The 10,421-nt window shown below is 33.7% G+C and overlaps 1 long non-coding RNA gene across 1 annotated transcript; it reads left to right on the top strand.

Moving 5' to 3' along the window:
* Positions 1-4,859: 4,859 nt before the first annotated feature.
* Positions 4,860-5,498, top strand: LOC120070334. The gene is made up of 3 exons (XR_005479856.1): positions 4,860-4,893; positions 5,284-5,341; positions 5,420-5,498. It is a non-coding gene; the product is annotated as an uncharacterized LOC120070334 (long non-coding RNA).
* The last annotated feature ends 4,923 nt before the right edge of the window (positions 5,499-10,421 follow it).

Raw genomic sequence — 10,421 nt, 5'->3', positions numbered from 1 at the left:
ATACTCGATGATGCTCAATGCTTATACTCGATGGTATTTCGTTAAATACTCGATGAATGATACCATACTCAATGGTACTCGATGCTCATACTTGCTGGTATTTAATGAAATACTCGATGCATGATGGTGTTTGAAGGCATACTCGATACTTGATGGCATACTCGATGGTTCTTTGCCTGGTTCAGCACAGTTTTGAGCATTGCAGGTCCAGTTCAAGGTGGTACAAGCATTCCAGAAGTGTTTTGAATTCGATTTTTGTTGATTTTTGTAATTTTAGGCCTTTGCTTGCTTGAAAGTGCCAAAACAAAATCATATTAGTTTGTGTTTAATTATTTATGCATGTGATGTATGTTATAATTAAATAAATCTTGTATATGCATATAGTATGCCATGTAGATTTTAAATCCCACCATAGGAAGCATGTTACATATATTAAAAGTATGTTATAAAATATTATATTATATAGTATGCGTGCATAGGGTTTCAAATGTTTTAATATAAATGTTATATTAAATATTGAATGCCTTTGATGTATGTTGTGGATGGATTGCATGTCTAAAATTTTGTAATTTGTTATAAAATTGGGTTAGACATTTAAAATCCATATTAAAAATAAGTTGCATATTCACGTAGGTTAATCACCTATTTTAATAGTTAAAATAGGTCGACATCTTGTAAAATATAGTTACAAACTTAACCGATATATAATCCTGTCTAAGGCTGGGGATATTTAAGTTGATGGTCTACGGAACACCTCCTACCTGGGGATTATGGCCGAATAATTGAGCGTTGTTAACCGACTTTATGAGAAATACGTGAGCGATGTGAGGTTTTAAGAACTTGTTTATCACCTAGACATCATAGGTTAAATCCAAATATAAACATTATACTTGGATAAAAACCTAGACTTAGGTTGTTTAATTAGCTGGAACAAACCTGAGTAAAATTATACCCAAATAAATGTTAGGACACTTTAGTGGGAGTTTAATAGCATATATGATATGTTATTAGAACACTTCAGTAAGAATTTAAAATACTTCAATGAAAGATTAATAACATATACGATATGTCATTTTTAGCTCTCGTGTCCCTAAGAGTTCACAATCTCAATCCATGTTTCATTTCATGTCACCCTAGGAGTGACCTCTATTCGGAAAGCAAGTACATGAATCGAAATTATGGTGAATAAAGGAAGTTATTAACAGCAAAATCAAAAGTGATATTTTGATTTTCGTTCTCACGTCCTAAGAATTTCACACTGTGAGATTTATTGATGCTTTGTGTCACCTTGTGAGTGACCTCTATTCAGAAAGTGTTTGTATAAGTCAATATCAAGATGAATGAGGGGAAGTTGTTCAATGTAAAATCACATATACAATATATTGATTTCAATTCTCACGTTCTTAGAAATTCACACTGTGAGATGCATATGACGCTTGTGTCACCCTGAGAGTGACCTCCATTCGGAAGGTGTTTGTATGGGCCAATATCAAAATGGATGGGAGAAGTAGTTCATGGTAAGTGGGTGAAGGATATGTGTCATACGGTCTCTTCTATTTATTTGGATCGTGAGATTCCTATGTTGTGCCTGCTTGTCGTCTTTAAGTCGACATCGCATTTTAACAACGACTATCCCCTCGGAGGGTTGTAATATAGGATTCGGAACAACTCAAACTCCAGAAATGGATAAGATTTCTTAGGTCGTTTTCAACTTTGACTTTCCAATTTGGTAGCATAGTTTGGCCCGACTTCTGAGGTCTGAAAATAGAGGAGTATACTTACGGAATTACTAAAGTGTTAGTAATTTCTGACAAAAAACGGTAACTAAATAACTATCAGAATATGAGTTATTTTGAGGATAGTATTTAGTCAAGAATGTCTTGTTGTAGTATCATTGCAATAATAATAATAATAATAATTTTGGGTACATTATTACTTTGCTAAAACTTAATTGGGTTTAAAAAGCAATTCACTGATAAAATTTGTTTATATTTTTCAGAATGACGAGTTCTTTAGTACAATTGTTGGCATTTGATAAACTTACTGGGGATAATTATGTCACGTGGAAAACAAACTTAATTACTATACTGGTGATAGATGACCTACGATTCGTTTTAATAAAGGAGTGTCCTCCCGTTCTTGGCTCAAATGCAAACCGAAATGTTCGGGATGCATACGATAGATGGATATGGGCTAACGAGAAAGAAACATCACGAGACTGCCAGGCAGATTATGGAGTCTCTACGTGGGATGTTTGGACAACCATCCTTCTCCCTAAGGCATGATATTATCAAATACGTTTACAACTGTCGTATGAAAGAAAGGGCCTCTATCAGAGAACGTGTCCAGGACATGATGGTCCATTTCAACATGGAAAACGTAAATGGTGCTATCGTTGATGAGAAAAGTCAAGTTGGTTTTATTCTCGAATATTTTCCGAATAGTTTCTTGCAATTCTGTTTGAATGCACTTGTGAATAAAATAGAGTATAACTTGACTATGCTTCTCAATGAGCTATAGGCTTACAAAACCATGGTGAGGGCTAAAGGACTAGAATTATAAGTAAATGTTACTACTGCTAAGAAAAGAGGATTGTCCTCTACGAAGCCTGATATTGCTTCTTCTTCAAAGAATAAAAGTATTCCAATAAAGAATAATAAAGGTAAAGGAAAAAAGAAACCTACTGGTAGAAAAGGCAAGACAACCTTGTTTACTTTTGTTATTGTAATGAAAGTTATTTTATCCTATTGTAAAGAAAAAATTGTTTAAACTTTTTGTTATATATGAAATGTTCATTAGCAAAAGTTATGTTTGTTCTATCGTAAAGTAGCTTTTGTTAGAACCAACCTAGTTAAAAAGCCATTTTCAAATATTTAGATATTTAAAAACGGCTAGCAAACAATAAAGGCAAATAGTTATTTAACCTAAATAACAAGTTCAAAACACTTGAAAGATTCAAAGTGTATAAAACTTGTTAGGTAAAATAAAATTCAGAATACTTTGATTAGATCAAGGTAAGGAATATAGAAAGTTTGAGATTTCTAGGGCTATTCTAATAGAACATGAAATCAAGTGAAAAAATTTCTACACCTTGTTGGCTTAATTTTTTTTAAAAATGTTCCATAAAATCAAATATTGTCAATAAATAGTTATTGATCAAAACTGATACTATAACAAAAGTTGTTTGAGCAGATCATACCCATCTACTCAAAGAGTTGAGGGTGCCTCGATGTAGTGGGGGGAATGTATGACTTCCTAGCCATTATTGAGAAACAAGAGTTGTGAAAATAAGATGCATTCCCTATATAGTTTACTAAGAACTCCATTGTATACTAACGTGTTTACTGTGATTCTCTCGGCTAAAGTGTTTGAGAATCTCCTAGGAAGACTAGAACTACAAGGTATATACCCTAGTGCAAGTGGGAGAAAAACCCACGGGTATGTGATGCCCTTGTTTATTGTATTTCTTCGTAGAACTCAAAACGTCAGTATTATATATTCTATATATATGTTACCACTGGAGTTTCAGTCCAAGTGGGAGTTTGTTGGGTTTTGTATCATAAAACTCATAGTTTGAAACAATAAACTTATTTCTGAAAATTCAATAAGTTGTTACTGAATATATGAATTGCTCACTACAAGAATTTTGGGCTTTAATTTCGGTTGGAAAAAGTGAAACCGAATGTATAATGTCGGTTTTGGCTTTTTTAAAAAAAGCGGATCTTTAATGTTGGTTTTAAACCGACATTGTAGGTATAGTTTTAATGTCAGTTAGATCCGGGTTTTTTTTCCTTCAAAAAAAAAAAACAAAACCCATTCCCCCCCATTTTTTTCATTTCCTGCTTCTATCCCTATCTATCCTATCTATCCCTTTTCTAAACCCTATTTTCTCCATCAGCCACCTCCTCCCCAGTCCCCCCCATTTTTTTTCTTACGAAAATGATATTAGGTTACATTTTGTTTCTCTCCTTTCTCTCTTAGATTTCAGACAAACTTTCATAGAGGGCGAAGAGAACTGAAACCGAAAGCTATCAAAAATGGCAACCAAAAATGCCAAAAAAGCTAATCTCTTGGATCATCACTCCCTCAAACACCTACTCGATGAATATGTTTCTGAGGTAGAGAAGTAAGAGATATGTGGAACCAACGAGAAATGGTAGAACTCGTAGATAGGTCGGCAATGCCGGTCCATGTAGTACCAATTTGAAATCAATTTTTCATCTTTTCGTACTCCCGATGCCATTGATAACTAAGCAACCGGAGTCATAGTCGATGCTTTAAGAAGATTCCAATGATGATTGAAAAAATAAATTGAAGAAAGAACAGAGAGATTGGTAGAGATATGAAGGATTTGAATATGTTTCTGAGGTAATTCAATCTGCAATTTCATTCCCCCTTTTTTAGATCTTTTTCGCATCAATTTTAATCTAGGTTTGAGCTTTTTCCTTGCATATTGTCACCAGCCATAATGAAGGATTTGAATATGAAGGATTTGAATCTGTTTCTGAGGTAATGCTATTTGGCTACATTTTAGTGTTTCGTCATTCATCTGTACTTCTTAGGGGAGAGAGGAATACTAGAGCATTAGAGATTTGGAGAAAGACTTTATTGATGTTTGATTCGTTGTTAGTTCATGTCTCTCTAGAAAGTGTCAAGCTGAAGAAAAAGAAGAAACACAAGAGAACAGAAAGGCCCAGGTTGGTAATTCTTTTGACATTTTTTTCCAGCACTATTTGTTACATAAGTGTGCCATATTCAGATATTCCAATCCTGTAGATGGTAGCAAAACTGCATGGAATACTGAGACCATTTCTACTTTGGAGAATGAAATCTGATGTCGAGCTAATGCTCCCTCGGAAGAAAGAAATCATAATATATTGGTTATGATTGAAGGTAGCACTGTTTTAATCTAATTGTTATAGATAGATTCTATAACCTGTGCGTCAACTTCTCTTATTTTCATAAATATTATCTATATTTTTAGATATATATCTCTGCCCAAATCCCTCCCCTCTCGCCCAAATCCCTCTCGCTCTCGCTCATAAAGGCCAAATCCCTCCCCTCTCGGCTCTCGCCCAAATCCCTCCCCTCTCGCCCAAATCCCTAGCTCTCGCTCATGAAGTCCATCCGCTCTTGCTAATAGTCTCTGCAGCGCAGCCCTCTCGCTCTCGCTCATACCTCCCCTCTCGCTCTCGTACATAAAGTCCCCTATTGCATTATGTTTATTGTGTGGTGGTTTAATATTTGGTGATTGATCCTTGTTAACAAGAATTATTGGTACAGGAAGTTCACTTGGGGAAATTGATAGTCTTCGACACCATTATTGTCCTCCTGTTTCAAGGTATGCAATTTAATATTGATCCAGAAACTTCTGTTGCTTTGGATTTCATACTGAAAACTAGTCCTTATGTTCTTGTAGGTTAGTTTTATGCCTAGTATCCCCGTACAATCAAGTGTGTGAAGTGTTCAAGAGAGAGCTTAGTATGACACTGGATAAGGTAGATTTACCTTGCTAAACCTGTTTCATATAATCAGATTATGCATTCATTCTGTTAAATGGAGATTACTTTTACAATCTGACAGAAGTTGGTTATCTTGAATGTGTTACTGTTACATATGAGTTGGCATTTCTGTTTTCTATATTCTGATCACATTATAGCACGTTTCAATGTGCGTGACAGATTGAAGTTCCATTAACATTTGGCCTTTCATATGATTATAGAAATGTAGTTATGGTTATAATATTAATTTTTTCTACTTGGATCAGAGTCTGCCCGAGGTTAAATTCTTAATCTTAGGCACATTACTTGTTAAGTTGAAGTTAAATTCTAAATCTTTCCAATTCTTCTATAGTTGCTGGATGAGCTGAAGAAGACGAATCCTGATAATGAAGTCCATCTCAACAACGTATATTACATCTCTTAATCTCTCAAACCCTCCCAAATTTGTAGACAAATAAATTGTGTTGCCTTTACACGGAAGATTCTTTTGTCCTTGTAAAATCATAATTTTTGTATTACTTGTAATTTGTATCTTCAAGGCTTGAATTATTGTACGTCTTTTAAATTATAATTCTATAGCAGAATTTGTGGATTAAATGTAATAGATTTACAATCCATACATGAATAATGTCATAACCATAGTGTTCGATGATGATGTGTCATGTTATACTTTTTTACCAAAAAAATGGATTTGGCAAGGGAACTTTAAAAAATAGACAATAATTGATAAAACGGACAGATTCGGGCTTCAATGTCGGTTAAGAATCCAAAAAAAAAAAAGGCTTTAATGTCGGTTGCAACCGACAAGCTTTAATCACTAAAGACCTTTAATGTCGGTTGCAACTAACATTAAAGGCTGTGTTATTGGTGTTATTGTAGCCTTTTAATGTCGGTTTAAAACCGACATTAAAGGCAACCGACATTAAAGGGCTTTAATAACACTAACTTTAATGTCGGTTGCCAACTGACATTACAGCCCGAATTTCTTCTGGTGGCTTATTTCGTTTTAGAAATAAATCCAATAAACTAAAAGATCCATGACTATTACATGAGTACTTGAACTTTATGTGGAGACATAAAAGTGGATCAGGTTCGAGTAAATAGTCAAAGTGGTCTATAATAAATGAATAAAGCTGGGTGCCTTATTCTGGTAACACTATTGGATGCGATCCACTCTGTAGTTGTTACAAAGAGTTGTAAAGTGCTACAAACGAAGTGATCCTAATTTGTACATGTTATGACATGAGAAGTGTGGGTGTCCTGTGCAATGAGTTTGCATAAGATCGGACCACGAATCAAGTCACTCTTACTTTATAACGCTGTTTACTGTTTAAGACTGACTATTTCAAAGCAATGACCTAGGTAACTTGACCTTAATCCTGAGTTAACTACGAACTCCTGTTTAGTCAGGATTATCCTTAGATTTGCATAGCTGAGGGCTGATTCAACAATGTCGGCTCAATAAGTCTCCCATTTCAAGGGAAAGACCGAGTAGATAGTTGGAGACATAGGGTACAAGATGGAATTCACTCCTACCCGCTCTCAGGGATAGTAGAGAGGTTGTTCCCTTAAGGACAAATTTCGAGTCTTGAGCAAGGGGCTTTACCCTCTCATTGGCCTGAGAGGGTCTCAGTTTGAAGATCAGATCACAAACCAATTGTTCATTAGAGGATTAGTGGGACTTAAGGAACAAGAGGTAATCTTGCGGGTAAAAAGGCCTTTTGACCTAGTCGTTATTACGAACAATCTGTGAAGGGTTAACATACTAATCATGGTTATATCGAGTGGATACAATATAGTTACAATGAGAAGAGTGCAACTATGGGCTTTAGTGGAGTGACCCACTAGTTAACGAATGAGGGTTAATTCGGTGTAAAGAGTTTAGCCAATTAATCTTGGATCGTTAGAGCCCATGATCTGTGGGTTCACTAGGTCCCCCTACTAGCTCACAAATAGATTAGTTTTAGAATAGCATGATAAATTGATTTGAAACATTCAAATCAGAATTAAAGAAAATTGGTAATTATATGTGATATTATTACACGTTTAATTTTGAAATTAAACGAAATTGAAAAATCGATTAATATTTAAATATGATTTAAATCATGAATAAGGATTCATGGTAGTGGAGTTGGTGATTAATTAATTTAATATATGATATTAGATTAATTAGACTTAATTAAATTATTTAATTATTTATATATTATTAATTTTATTAGAAAATTAATTTTGAATTAATTTTGTAAAACTAATATAATTTCAGTTGTAATTATAAAATGAAAACTAAAAGTTGAATTTTATTTTGAAATTAGTTTCAGAATTTAAAAGGTTGGATTTTTCCACTAAAAGCTCAACTAGCTCATTCACAATCCACTGCTTTTCTCAATCAAAATTCTAAGCATGCACTGGAATTCATGCAAGATTCCTTCTTGCATGATGATCATGCAATAAATACTGAAGGGTATGAGTGGAATTCTTCATGCAATTGCTACCGAAACTCTAAAATTCTGTGTGTTAAAGAAGAGTTCTTCGAGCTGCTGAAAACTCTGAAATTGATCTACATCATATTTTAGCATAACTCTAATAAATCCAATCAGTTTTAACAAAATTTAAATTAACTCCATTTAACATCTAATTTTGCAATGATGCTTCAATGATTTAGGACAAAAGCTACCGAATGGTGATCAATCGCCCCTTCACTAAACCGAGACACTCTCAACCAAACATTATACCAGAATAACTCTTATTCCTATAACAATTAGTCACCAATGATTTGGTCAAGAAATCATTGACTAGCTTAACAATTTCTCGCAAGTGTAACCCTTCATTTTAGATCCTATGTTGCCAACTGAAGGGAAAAATTGATTGACGCAAAAACTAAAGCGATCCTTTCGTTTTCTAGAATTCGCCCTGATATTGGCCTAATGCACAAACCATCCGAATGGGGACACTCCCAGAGCGCCTCGAAGTCGTGCAAAAAGGTCCCACAATGCAAACTAATGAAGGAGACTGTAGAACATGTTGTCGCACATTCCTCTCCCACTTACTATAAATACTCTCTCTATTTACCTTGATATTGACCCATGCAAACACCATCTAAAGGGGGCGCTCCTAGGGTGCCTCAAGTCCAAGCATGAATCTCACGGTATGAACTTTAAGGGAGACATGTCGTATACATCTTTTTCCTCCCACTGAGTATTTTAAAACCTAGAGTTTCTTACTTAGATAAATTCAGCTAATTAATTTAACTAAATGATTGTTAACTTTGCCCAAAGTAACTATTACATTGGATAGTTTAACAATAATTATTCTTGTTTATTAAACACTTTAATAAACCTTAAGCATTCATTGCGTGCTTATAATATAATTATCTAATTCACCTTCCAGGTCGGTTTCTAAATAGGGGTGTTCCATTTCCGTTAGCTTAAAAACCCCAACCTTAGACAAAACCTTCTTAGACAAAAGTCCCTTATAGATAATTATATTATAAATTTAATTTTTTTGTTCAATCCATTCTAATCCCATTAAATGGAATTAAAAGATTAAACCTATTTCTAATCATATTAGCAATAATGTGAAGATAGGTCTAAAGGTGAAGTTAATTTTAAACTATTTTAAAATTAATTTAACCTATGTTTGCATGCAACTCTTTATTATAGATTTTAATTCTAATTTCATTTTAATTTATAACTATTATAAGGTTGAATGAAATAATTAAAGTCTATTTCCATGCATCTAATGACATAGATTTTAATTCTAATTTCATTTTAATTTATAAGTGGTGTCATGCTTCATGCATTCGATTTTCATTACTACTACATAACAATTATATAATAAAGTAATGAAAATAAAATAACATCCATCCATTCAGCTAAGCTAAGCTGTTATTAATGCAGGCTATCATATCATATAACTATTATATAAATGATGCATGACCATGTTTTTCATTAATAATATAACACTTATATTATACTAATGAAACTATATAAAACATGCATTTATAATATTACTCTTATATTAATAAATAATGAGCATGTTGAACATTCATACAACTATATATATAACGTTTATATTAAATATGATGCATGACTAATGTTTACTCTAAGGTAAGATTTTAAATAAAACTATATGACATACATTATGACATAAATAATTTAACCATACATCAAATGTAAAAATTAATTTAAAACAGCAAATTAATCGAATTTTGGCACCCCTGAAAAATATAATTAAATTAATATATCTAATTTATATTAATCTAATTAATAAAATAAATTAAATATTAAAATTATAGGAGAAAGCTGCCAAGATACCGGTGTTGGGCTTGAACACACAATCTCAAAGACAAACACCATGTGCGCTAACCTCCTCGGAGCGTAGCGATGCTACGGAAAGTGAGTCTCGTCCGCCTCGTATCGAAGTCAGCGCTGCGGCGCTAAAGCACTAATGCAGTAGATCAATTCGATTTGGCACCGAATTCCATCGTTCTACTGGTTTAGGAAAGCAAGCAGTGGAAGAATTTAGCAACAATTTAAGTATGTTCATATAATATAAAGAGGGTTTTAGAAATACCTTTGAAGAACACCTTTGATCTTTAAATCCAGCTTCAATCTTCTCAGCTATTAAGTGTAAAGCACCATGAGATCTTCCCTACTATTCTCTAGGACCTTAAGTTGAGTTGTGGGACTCAAAATGATATGAATTTAGGAAAGAATTTGAGATGAGAAAAGCAATTTTCTGGGTTTGTTGAAGAGCACTTCTTCAACCTCTCCAATATGAAAATCTCATCTGCATGGCCATTTCTTCAGCTCAAAAAGATGTGTTTTAAGTAGAAGACCCATGCAATCAGATTGCACAAGCATATAACAACTCATACTTCAACTTTGTGAGTGGAATTTTGGTGGAAAGTGAGTCAAAACT

Source organism: Benincasa hispida, chromosome 1, assembly GCF_009727055.1.
Source record: "Benincasa hispida cultivar B227 chromosome 1, ASM972705v1, whole genome shotgun sequence".
Lineage (NCBI taxonomy): Eukaryota > Viridiplantae > Streptophyta > Magnoliopsida > Cucurbitales > Cucurbitaceae > Benincasa > Benincasa hispida.
The sequence above is the reverse complement of the archived record's forward strand: the minus strand, read 5'-3'. Positions and strand labels throughout refer to the sequence as shown.